The sequence below is a fragment of the Bos javanicus genome, chromosome 8 (genome assembly GCF_032452875.1).
Source record: "Bos javanicus breed banteng chromosome 8, ARS-OSU_banteng_1.0, whole genome shotgun sequence".
NCBI lineage: Eukaryota > Metazoa > Chordata > Mammalia > Artiodactyla > Bovidae > Bos > Bos javanicus.
In genome coordinates, this window is record NC_083875.1 from 40,668,732 (window position 1) to 40,681,505 (window position 12,774).

Below are 12,774 nucleotides of genomic sequence, written 5' to 3' on the forward strand. Positions count from 1 at the left end.
TTAGAAGAAGATGATGTGAAGACACAAGAGGAGAGAATACCACAGATGATGGAGGCAGAGACTGGAGTGATGCATCTGTCAGCCAAGAAGTACCAAGGATTGCCAGTGGCAACCAGAAACTGCTGCTGCTGCTGCTAAGTTGCTTCAGTTGTGTCCGACTCTGTGTGACCCCATAGACGGCAGCGCACCAGGCTCCCCCGTCCCTGGGATTCTCCAGGCAATAACACTGGAGTGGGTTGCCATTTCCTTCTCCAATGCATGAAAGTGAAAAGTTAAAGTGAAATCGCTCAGTCGTGTCCGACTCTTAGTGACCCCATGGACTGCAGCCCACCAGGGTCCTCCATCCATGGGATTTTCCAGGCAAGAATACTGGAGTGGGGTGCCATTGCCTTCTCCGAACCAGAAACTAGGAGAGCAGTATAAAAGACATTCTCTTTTAGAGCCTCTAGAAGGAACCAACCCCACTGACACCTGACTTGTGGACTTCTAGCCTCTAGAACTGTATAAGAATAAATTTCTGTTGTTTTAAGCTACCTAGTCTGTGGTACTTTGTTATGGCAGCCCTAGAAGCCTGCTTCAAACTCCTCCTACATCAATCAGTAAAAATCTCTTCTCTTTTAAGGGTCCTGCCACTAGATTGTACCTCTTCTCTGCCTTCTGATCACTGAAAAATACCAGCCTCCCAGCCCCTTTTAACTGGTTCACTGACCCTTTGGCTCCTTTTGTCTCCTTCCTGTTACTTGCTGATATTCCATGTGTTCAAATGACCCTGTAGATGAACTATCCAATACCTGAGCCTCAGTTTTTTAGCCCCAACTCCAGTAAACCCCACTTTACTGGAGTTACCTCCATCTTTGGCTTGGAACCATTCCACATCAGAAATCCTTTGTAACCACTCTCAGACCAAATCCCAAATCCTTCCCAATATCATGCATTTCCTTTCTTAAAACTCTTGTTCTTCAGACTCCTAGCGTCTCCAGCTTCTTAAATCTCAGCCTCTTATTCCAATCATCCCCTCTCTAGCCTCACTTGTTTCCTTCCTTGACTTGGCCCACATGGTTGATGACCTAACCTACAATTCCATTCAGTCTCTTAATTCTTCTGCAGCCTGGCTGTTTTGCCACAGCCACCAGGCAAAACTCAATCTTGAAATCTGCAATGTGACTTTCCTTCTGTATCCAGATTGTGAAGTGATAGGTGGTTGGAGAAAAATCACATCTTCAGGTGGGTTGGCTCTACTACAAAGTCAGGGTTAGCCCAGCAGCTCAATTCTTTTTCTTGTCCCCTGTCATCTTCTTTCCCTTTCCCCTCAGGAATGACTGCTGACTTATACTCTTCTCAGGTCCCTCCTTCTCAGCAGCTGACTCCTTCATAAACTACAATAGTGAGTCCTTTGGTAATGAACTATTCAACATTCTAGGTCATTCAACCAGTGAACTATAAACATACCCAAATCCATATGCACTTTCACCTCTCTCTGCCAATCTAAAAGGATAGAGTGGTGGTGGTGGTTTAGTTGCTAAGTTGTGTCTGACTCTTGTGACCCCATGGACGGTAGCCCACCAGGCTCCTCTGTCCATGGAATTTTCCAGGCAAGAATAATGGCACAGGTTGCCATTTCATTGTCCAGGGGATCTTCCCAAACCAGGGATTGAACCCATGTCTCTTGGCATTACAGGTGGTCTCCTACAATGCAGATTCATTACTGGCTCTACCACCAGGGAAGCCAAAAGGATAGAGTGCTTTCCTCCAAATTGAAGCTTCCTTCTGCTTGTTCTTTTGATCCCAGCCTTTCCATTTACTCTCAGATCCTGATTCTACTTTCTTATGATGTCAACCCACTGTTATAGTTTCTCTGATCTTACAATCAACCACTTATTTGATTTAGGCTCCACTCTAACTACTGTGCTCTCCTCCCCTTAACAGTTTTTTACTTCTCATTCACTCCTCAACTCACTAAAAGCTGGCTTCTAAATTCTACAATGATTTGCTTGTCAGTATCATTAAGACCTCCATACTTGTAATCAAGGGGTCATTTTAGCCCTATGTTGCTTGTCTTCTGTGCTAAATTTAACATTGTTGGAACATTCTCTCCTTAAATTTTCTCCTTCCTTGTCTTCCATGACAATAGTTGTTTCTATTTTTTTCACCTATATTTCTGCCTTTTTCTCCTTTTCAGTTCTCCCTTCCCAATCTCTACATTTTGGTGTTACCTGGGTTTCCTTGGTCTATTACTTTTCCCTTGGGTCATGGCTTTACCCCATATGTTATTTCCTTAGCACTTCCATGACCCCGTTGAAAATCAAGTCCCTCTCTTATACTACTTTGTAGTAGCTTCACTTTTTTGATGTCTGTTTCCACCACGAAACAGTTAACTCTATGAGGACAAGAACCAAGAATTATTTTGTGCATCTACTGTATACCCAGTGTTAAGTGCAGTTCCTGGCCCATAAGGAATATGACTCCTAGATCCAGCCAGACAAGTACATTCCATGATTTCCAAGTTGATAGCTCCTGCCCTGACTTCTCTCTTGAGTCCCAGATTTATATAGTCAACTGCTTACGAGGCACTTCTGTTTATATATGTTATAGTCATTTTAGACTTTTCTAAAACTACACTTATTTTCCTTCTTCTAATGTACTTGTTGTCTTCTATTATTTATCTTCAGCCACTCAGACATAGGAGTCATCTTATGTTCTCATTCATTCTCCTATCTAATCAATTACTTAATCTAATCTATTTTAGTCTAAATCTCTCTCACAGTTATCCTTCCTTTCCATGTCTGTATCACTGCCCACATGGAGGGCCCACCATCTCTCAGAGAGACTATTCCTCTGTCACCTACTTGGACTCTCTGCCTTTGCATATATGCCTATCTGAGACTGAAGTCATCTAACTTAAATGCAAATCTGAACGTATCACTCTCCTTTAGAAAGCCTTTTCATGGCTTCTCATTGCCTTGTTGTTGTTCAGTTGCTCAGTCGTGTCCAACTCTTTGTGAGCCTATGGACTGCAGCACACCAGGCTTCCCTGTCCTTCACCATCTCCCTGAACTTGCTCAGACTCATGTCTACTGAGTCAGTGGTGCCATCCAACCATCTCATCCTCTGTTGTCCCCTTCTCCTTCTGCCTTCAATCTTTCCCAGAATCAGGGTCTTTTCTAATGAGTCGGCTCTTTGCATCAGGTGGCCAAAGTATTGGAACTGCGGGGGTGGGGGAAAGCCATTCAAGTTCCATGAAACCATATAAGGTCTTCTGTGATCAGCAGAACCAGTTTTCCCAGTTGCATCTCTCCTCATCTTGGACTTCCTACCCTGATAATACCGAATGTTCACACGCTCATCCGTTTATTCCCACACCTTTATTTCTGCAGGTCTAGTGACCAATGATGCTCTTCTCTCCATAAAAGTGCATCAGACCAAAACTCATCATCACCAACATTATCCTCCTCATTTATGTTTCTCCCTATCTCCACTAAGCAGACTGAGTACCTTGAGAGTTGAGCCATGTCTTGTTTATTTTCATTGCCCCATATTTTACTAGCACCCGGCCTGACACATAATAGTTGCTCAATAAATCTCTGCCCGCCTGACTTGCATGTGCTCGGAACATGAATGTGCTGGGAGCTGGCAGTATGACAGGGTGGTTTTGAAACCATTTTACTGAGGTTCTGAATTATTAACCAAAGAAATTTCTTCCTTGTCCAAAGGAAACAAAGACTTACATAATATCTGATATTTCCTGATGCCAGTTCTTGTGCGTATTAGCCTGTTATGAATGGCCAACTTAGACAAGGAACAATAAGTAATCCACTGGGTCAGTAATGTCATCATGAGATGCTTTATTACTTCCCTGATCACCCCATGCTATCCTCACAATTAAAACAAAAATCATATTCTACATTAACTTTCCTTTCTAATCTAAGAGGATAAATATGTGCCCATAGTCACCAGCTAAATAATGAGAAAGAAAGAAAAATGTATTTTTAAAATTTGATCCTATGGATAGTGTACACACACCATTATTTTATTTCTGTCAAATCCCCCAAAGTGGGATTGTTGGATTAAGGAAAACTCCTTCGCTTAACAAACAAACAAAAACAAATTAAGCTCCACTGTTTAGGGACTAAAACAGAAGCAGTGAGCCAGGAAGAACAGTTGATCTTGGAGAGGAAGCAGTGAGCAGTGGCAGGAAGCGAGATGTTAATTCCCTGCCCAAGAATTGAACCTGGGTAGTCTAGATGAAAGCCAGGAATCCTAGCCACCAGACCAGCAAGGGATGGAGACTAGAAGCTATTTTTCCCTGGATCTTTGTCCCCATTAAAAAATGCATTTCTCCTGGAGGCAGAAACTGTAAATGCAGGTACAGAGTTTATTATTAGAGACAGCGGAGAACAAGTGATAGAGCTCACAGAGAAACTGTTTGTTTGGTTAGGATAGAAGCAAGGTAGAGATGCATACTGGGAGAAAAGCTTGTGAGCTTCCCTCCTACTGAGTAGGAGTAAAGAGGCAGTTAAATCATTTATATAGAGCAGATTTCTTCCAGGTCTTTGTTTACCTCTAGCCAAGTATCTGGTTTCTTTTCCCAGACCTAACCCACCCTAGGACCCTCCCCAACATGCATGTGCATCTTTTTCCCCCCGAGATGGATTCAGCCCAGGGGGCCTATGGGATCACATAGGGGCATCACTTCTTATGGGGTGGTGCCCCCTCCTTTTGACCCCCAAGCAGCCTTTCTGTACATGTGAAATGTCTCCCTTGTCCCAAGGATGGGAAATATATGACCTTCTGATCTCAAGGTTCAGCCCCTCTCTGTTCCTGCCATGACTGTTATCTTAAGGTATCCGCAGGAGACAAAGCCTGGCTATTTAGGCTATTTCAGTTGTTACTTGCATTTCAAAGAGCAAATAGGGTACTGGTTCTAAATATCTAACCTAGAACCCACCTACCCTCTGTTTCAGGAAATGCAAACAGGAGGCTAGTTTTAAGTGTCTGGTCTGAAACCCATCTTTTTCTTGCCCTCAAAAATATAAACCTGGAGGCCAGTTGTAAATATCTAACCTGAGGCCCATCTGTTTCCTGCCTCTCAGTGACCTGAAGAAGTTATTTCACTCTAGCCAGAGACTTATCTGTATTCTTGTTTCTACTTGTCCCTATGAGCCCCAGGAGAATTGACTCAGAGAGTGGGGCTGCTTTGAGGTGATTCCCCTGATGAAGACAACAGAAATAAATGATTAATTCATCTAGAAGCAAAAGCGTATAAACAGTGTGTCCTTCCTGCTTTTAGCTTCAATCCTTTGAAAGGATGTTGCATCTGGGATGGGGTGATCTAGGTAGTAAAAGAAAACATTAAAGTCCAGGACCAGATAAAACAAACAAAACAAAACAGAAACTGTGTCCTCCCATTAGAATCTTAGGTTCTGGGCTGCACTGAGAGATAACTGGCTTCAATGCCCCTTTCCTAAGAGGGACCACAAACCCCAGCTAAGACATGTAGGAGGCAAGTTACCTAGAGGGCCTAAGGCGATTCACCTTTTGTAAGAATAATGATAGCCTCCAGGTATTGGAATGTGTGTTTCCTGAGGCTAAGTGCTTTACTGAATCTCTTGACAAGGCAATCCTCTTTCTGATTTTTCTGTCCTAATGGAGAAGAAGAAAATGCAATAATTTTTCAAATTTCAAATAAACATTTACATAACTGCTGGAAAACGTGAATACCCCATCGTACTCTGCCCTACTCAACACACACACACCTCCTAGACTTTTATCAGGAACAAACCTAACAATAAGGAACAAACTCTTTGAGTACAGTCCCATTGTCTCAGGTGACCCAGGTAGAGTGATTTTTCAGTTAATGTGGAAAGTCTTTAATGAAGTGACTTTTGAAAAGCAAACTGAAGGAAGAAAGTTCTTCCTTCCAGAGATAACCTTGTCTAGTCTATATAATCAGTGTGTTCTCTTGTTGATGTAGCTTTAACCCTGCTTCTTTTGAAGTAGTAACACTAGACCTCTCTCCAGGCCTGATTTTCTTTAAAGGCTTTCCACATTAACTGGAAGGAAGAACTTTCTTCCTTCGGTTTGCTTTTAGGGAACATCAAAAGGCAATCTGGAGGCAGATCTGTGAGAGGTGAGGCACCCTCAGCGAATGTCCCTTCACAGGAGAATGCACCCTATAGAAGGATTTTACAGAAGGGTATCAGAGAAATCCTTCATTGGCTCTAGCTGAAATCAGAGGTTGCAGAATATTCCAGGCTCAACAGCTGGCTGGCACTCAACAGCTGGACTCTACATCCTGGCAGGAATTGTAGGGAGTGATAGAAAGGGGAAGAGGAGATACGGAAGAGTGGGGCCTAAATAGAAGAGGAGATGACTAGAAGATAAGGAAACAGAGGAAGGTTAGGAAGATAAGAAGCCTTCGTGGGGATTCTAACAGTTCTCAAACATGGATGACTTACTCCTCTTCTGAGAATTAAATAGAATCTTAGCTTTTTTTTTTTTTTTTTAATGCCACAATTTCTGTATCTGCCCTTAACTCTCTACTTCTTTGGGTTGTACACGAATCTTTCAGGAAAAGAATGGTTGAAATCTTTTCCCAGCAGAGTTCAGGGAAGGTAAGAAAGTAGGAGAGGTAGGCGGTGCTACATCTGGTGGCACCTGTTCTGTCCCAGGACAGATGGATTGCTGGGTAGGGAAGGGCCACAACCAGCCTGAGGGAGAGTAAGGTGATTTCCCTGTCTCATTTGACTGCTGCCCCACCCTCTCAAAAGGGTCACAGGCTCCTAGCAGTTTCAGATTTTTACTTAATATACACAAACTCTGTCAGGGATTTGAACCTTCACAAAATTTACTTATGCTGTTTACTGTATATAATATGAATTACTGCATCCTACACAAATTATGGGGCTTTCCTGGTGGCTCAGTTGTAAAGAATCTGCCTGCAATGCAGGAGACGTGGAGACATAGTTTCAATCCCTGGGTTGGGAAGGTTCCCTGGAGGAGGAAATGGCAACATGCTCCAGTATTCTTGTATTCTTGCCTGGAGAAACCGCATGGACAGAGGATCCTGGTGGGCTGTAGTCCATGGGGTCGCAAAGAGTAGGACACCACTGAGCATGCACGCATGTGTATTATGAAGTGTTGCACTCAATACATGGTATGAATTATTGCATACTTCGGCCTCATCTGCTGCTTCTCTCCTGCAAAATTTTATTCTCCACAATTTGGAATGTCTTACAGTTCTTCAAACCCACCATGATCTTTCAGGCATCTATACTTGTATAGGGTCTCCTCCGCCTGCTGCTGCTGCTGCTGCTAAGTTGCTTCAGTCATGTCCAACTCCATGCGACCCCATAGATGGCAGCCCACCAGGCTCCGCCGTCCCTGGGATTCTCCAGGCAAGAACACTGGAGTGGGTTGCCATTTCCTTCTCCAATGCATGAAAGTGAAAAGTGAAAGTGAAGTCGCTTAGTCGTGTCCGACTCTTTGCGACCCCATGGACTGCAGCCCACCAGGCTCCTCTGTCCATGGGATTTTCCAGGCAAAAGTACTGGAGTGGGGTGCCATTGCCTTCTCCGCTCCTCTGCCTGAAATGTTTCTTTTCCCCTCTTCTGGAAAATGTATTTATCCAGGTTTGTGCTCATTGCAGCATGTAATATGTATTTAGGAAATGTTTATGAAATGAAGGAATGAATGACTCCTTCATCCCCATAGAGTTAACCACTCCCTTCTCTGTACTATCTCAGAACTTTCTGTACCTGTCAGTAGTTTCACTTACGCCACATTGCATATTTATGTATTTTTCAACCACAAATTTGTTTTTGTCACCACCATATTGAATTTATTATTCCATTGATGCTATTACAGCTGAAGATGCTTGTGGTGACACGGTACAAAATTTCTTGCCTTCTAGTTTCAAGGAGAATGTGTAACCACTTGTTCCTTCCTCCCGTCTAGGAGAAAATCGACAACAGGCCACTTACTCAAATAAACCTCAATGTGTTTATTTAAAATTTCTTGGGGTGGGAGAATTTGAGTTTCCCTCTGAAGAAATGAGAAACAAAAAGTGTTGAGTGTCTGCAGGGGTTAATAGTCAGCCGCCTGTTGCTCTGGCTAAGCCATGAGAAAATCACCATGGGAAAAGAATAAAAGCAAAATATAGCAATACAGCATAACCCACATAAAAGTACCTCGGGTTGATCAGTTGGGGTTTTCATCCCCTGCTAAGCTAAGGGGAAACATAGTGTGGACCTTGGAACGCCAGGTTAGAGCAAGTTCAGAACGCTGCTTATGCACACACTAAGATGTTTTCTCAAGGCATATGCAGGTTTATGTGGAGAAGGCAGTGGCAACCCACTCCAGTACTCTTGCCTGGAAAATCCCATGGACGGAGGAGCCTGGTAGTCTGCAGTGCATGGGGTCGCTAAGAGTTGGATATGACTGAGCGACTTCACTTTCCATGCACTGAAGGAAATGGCAACCCACTCCAGTGTTCTTGCGTGGAGAATCCCAGGGATGGGGGAGCCTGGTGGGCTGCCGTCTATGGGGTCACACAGAGTCGGACACGACTGAAGCAACTTAGCAACAGCAGCAGCAGCATGCAGGTTTATGACCTCCAGCTAGGTGATAGCCCTTGTACAAGAAAATAATAAAGATAGTTTAAAGTAATCAATAAAATGGGAGATGTGATCAGGGACACTAACACAACAGATACTTTCTGCTTGCCAAGACACTAAATAAAATTGATGCGGCTCCAAGAAACAGGGCTCTTGACCCAAGAGGTCTTGAGTCCCCTGATCCTATCTTTAAAACTTTAATTCTGTCTCTAGTTTCTTTTTCCCAAACTGTGCGGTGACCACTTTCGATCCCTACCTACTGTGCTGGCTGCAGCAGGTGTCACCTCCTTTCTTCCACCTCCACCGGCTAAATAAGTACTTTCTGCAAAGGCATTTCTGTTGCTCTGAAATCTTGAACCAGATATGGAAAGAAATGGCATCAAATGTTCATGATGAGCGGGCTTCCCAGGTGGCTCAGTGGTAAAGAATCCTCCTCGCCAATGGAGGATTCCCGGGTCAGGAAGATTCCCTGGAGTAGGATGTTGGCAACCCATTCCAATATTCTTGCCTGGAGAATTCCATGGACAGAGGAGCCTGGTGGGCTACAGTCCATGTGGTGGCAAAGAGTCAGACACGACTAAGTTTCTAAGCACACTAGCTTGTGCATTTATGATGAGGATGGTACCAAGTGGGCCCCAGAAACCCTGCAGGCAGGGGATCTCAGGTCTGGACAGTCTTGTAAGGGGTCGTGAGGAGATCCCAGGGCTTGAGGTTGTGCCCCGGGATCATCTGTCCTGGAAGTTGTCTGGGGCTGGAATGCCTTCCTTCAGGCCTTTGTGCCTGCGCGTCTCCCCCACGACCTGCTGGGGCAGCTGGTGTGGTCAGAGGGGTCTGCGGGCAGGATCTGGAGGTGCCAGGAAGGGGAAGGCTTAGCTGCCTGCGTGGGTCCTGAGGTTGGCGGTGAAGCCAAAGGACTTGTCGATGTGACTTCTCATCAAACGGGGGTGCCGGCCACCTGGGACTCCTCGAAGACGTGGCCCCGCTTCCTGTGCAGGACAGTTGGATGCCACTAGGCCCTGTAGCGGACACCACATCTCAACAGGTGAATGGGCTCCACGGCCCGGGGCAGGCAGTCAGCACACAGCGTTGAGGCAGCACCGGGTATGGGAAGCCCTGTATGGATCTGTGCACAGCCTCAGACTGGGGAAGTGGAAGCAAACGCCCTGCGAGTGCTCCTCACAGCTCCACCTCTTGATAGCCGGCTGCCATGCTGTCCTGATGGATGTCACTGAGGTAGTGCTGGGTGACTTGTGCTCGAGAGCCCAAAGTACCAGGGGTCTCAGCACTGTCTCACTCACACTTTTCAACAGATTAAGACCTGCTACTTGGGCTCCTGAAGGACAGACACCTCTTGTCAGTGTCCTTGGCTATGGAGTTGGGGAAGAGCTGCCTTTTGCGTACAGCCGGCTCTGCTTGTTGGGAGCTTTGGACGGGCACAGCACGGAGGGACTCCTCGCTGACGGTCTCGCAGTGCTACACGACCGGCTAGGATGTCCTGGTGGAAATGCCAGTGTGGTTCTTCTCTCCGTCCTTCAGGCAGATCAATGGGTGCAGCTCATCACCCCATTGATGATTCCTCAGTGATGAGTTGCACCATATGGACTGGCTTAGCCGCCCTCTTCAGCCCCTCCACTGGCTTGGGCAGGTCAGCCAGTTCTTGGCTTCTGTGGGAACTCTTAACAATGGGGTTCACGCTGAACTTTATCACCTGCATGTTATAAGCATGCTCAAAGATGCTGATGGTTCCTGTCTTCACCAGGAACTGGCCCATACCCATCAGGCCTACAGTGTTCCCCCAGGGCACGTCCCTGATGGACTTTACATAATGCTAGACAGATTCCTGATGGCCGGTGGCTTGATGGCTCTCTTAGTGTCTCAGCTGATGCCCGGCCTTGAAAAATACACAGCTTGGATCATAGTCAGCAGAAGTCTTCCCAGTGGGGAGAACACTCAGTGGTCTAAGGTAGGAAGAAAAGTTAAACTGTGGGCTTGAAAAAGACCTGAGTACAGCATGGGGATTGAATGGCACTTGCAAAGGGCTGTCACATCACAGGGCAGAGGGATAATGTCATTGTGGCTTTGTGGTTTAGATCTAGACTAATGATTGGTGACTAAAAGGAAATAATTTTCAGTTCAGAATTCAAATGAATTTTCTAATTCTTAGAGTAGTCTAAAGGTGAAATACCTAGAAAGATACTTAATTGTCTTTAAAGGTAAATAAATAAAGATTAAGTGTTCTTTGTGGGATGACTCACATATTTGATGAGGATTTAATTTAAGGACTTTTTGGCGTTTCCCAACATGACATCCTTTGGTTCACTTGTGTTGTTTTTGTAAAAACACTGGTCATTTACTCATTGTAGCACAGTGAGGGATTCCTCATTTATGTGTGCATGGAAAGAGCATGGTTTGTGGACATAGACCTGGGTTTGAAACCCTCATTTGTCATTATTTTAGTATACTGTTTGAGAGAACTCAAGTAAATCTCCAACCCTCAATTTCTTTATTTTAAAAGTGGGGGTGCTACAATATTTACCTCCTAAGATTGTTGTGAATATGAAGCATGTGACAGTACCTCACAGTATGCTCTAGAAGCATTTGTTATTAATATTAATGGTATTGTTGTGATTATTATTGTTAGACTTCTTAAAATTTTGATTGATTAATTCTAAGATTCTATCTTAAAAACTATTCATGGGCACACACAAAGATTTAGCCAGGAAAATGTTTATTATAGCCCTATAATATATATTTATATAAGTAATTTATTATTATAATGGGACAACGCTAATACTTTTTTGTGACCAATTTTTTTTTTTCTGAGAATGGTGATTATGAGGAGAGTTTATTTTTATTATCTTTCTCTTTTTTTCCTCCCTTAATCTTCTGTGTATATATGTTTTTATAGTAAAGAGATTAATCATAATAAAGCATTAAAGAAGTCAGTTCCTCTTCCTTAATGATTGGTCTCTGAGTGGGGAGGCAGGGAAGATGCCAGTATCAGATGAGAATACAGGTGGATAATCTTAAAGTTTCTCTGTACCCTGAAGCATTTTATGCAGTCAATGAATAATACAGATTAAAAGTTTGTTGGGTTGTCTGGACTGGCTTGGACTTTTGGAAATCTCTGAAATTTTTATTTGCAGAGGGAAGCTGAGGAAAAGTAAGAACAGGAAATGTGAGGTTGCAGAAACAGTCCTGCTATCAAATTCACTATTAATTCACCAGGAACAATAAACCATCCCTGTTGTGTGTCAGGAGATTTTTATTTATTTAGAAATTTGAAACACACTTTAAAATTTCTCATTCTGTGATCATTTTGCAATCATTTTTCTAAGAGGTTGAGGCATCTGCTCTTGGTTTCTGGCCCTCTGCAGGGCAACATTGTGAAACTGAAGCAGCTGAATGTTGCCAGGTGACTTGAAATTGTGTCAGTGACATTTATAACCTAACATTGTGCAACAGCATTTCAATTGAGGCTTTGGTTCCCAATTTGGATATCAAGGAATAGAAAGTCTTTTATTTAATATGCATTAGACACCAGAGTTGTGTCATGGAGCATGGTCGGGTGGGTAGGATGCACAAGTCTACAGCTATTAACCAACTGATGTTAGAAATTTCTCAAAAACAAAAGCAGTCATTACCTATACTTTGGATGTACAGGGAGATGGTAGGTGGCAATTTAGGTCCTAAGGTAAGGCAATGAGTGTCATCTTGCTGTCAAGGAAGAAAGATAGAGTGGCTGGTTTTTAAAATCTGTTTATTTATTTGTCCAAGAAAACAGGAAAGAACAAAATAGAAAAAGAGAGAGAGCAGAATGAATTTCAGTGCTATTGGCCATGGGTAATAGTCCTTATTTAAGGACAAAAAGCTGAGATCAACAACTTAGAAAATTAACTTTGACCTTCATGTAGAGTCTCTAGAAAGTTCTTTTCCACTGATGGTGTTGTTGCTGTTCAGTCGCTATGTTGTGTCTGACTCCCTCTGACTCCATGGACTGCAGTGCACCAGGCTTCCCTGTCCTCCAGTATCTCCATGGAGTCGGTGGTGCTCTCTAACCATCTCATTCACTGTCACCCTCTTCTCCTTTTGCCTTCAATCTTTCCTAGCATCAGAGGCTTTTCCAATGAGTCAGCTCTTTGCATTAGATGACCAGAGTATT

The 12,774-nt window shown here is 43.8% G+C and overlaps 1 pseudogene; it reads right to left on the bottom strand.

The window, feature by feature from the left end:
- Nucleotides 1–9,481: 9,481 nt before the first annotated feature.
- LOC133253468 (elongation factor 2-like) lies at nucleotides 9,482–12,174 on the bottom strand (annotated as a pseudogene).
- Between the last annotated feature and the right edge of the window lie 600 nt (nucleotides 12,175–12,774).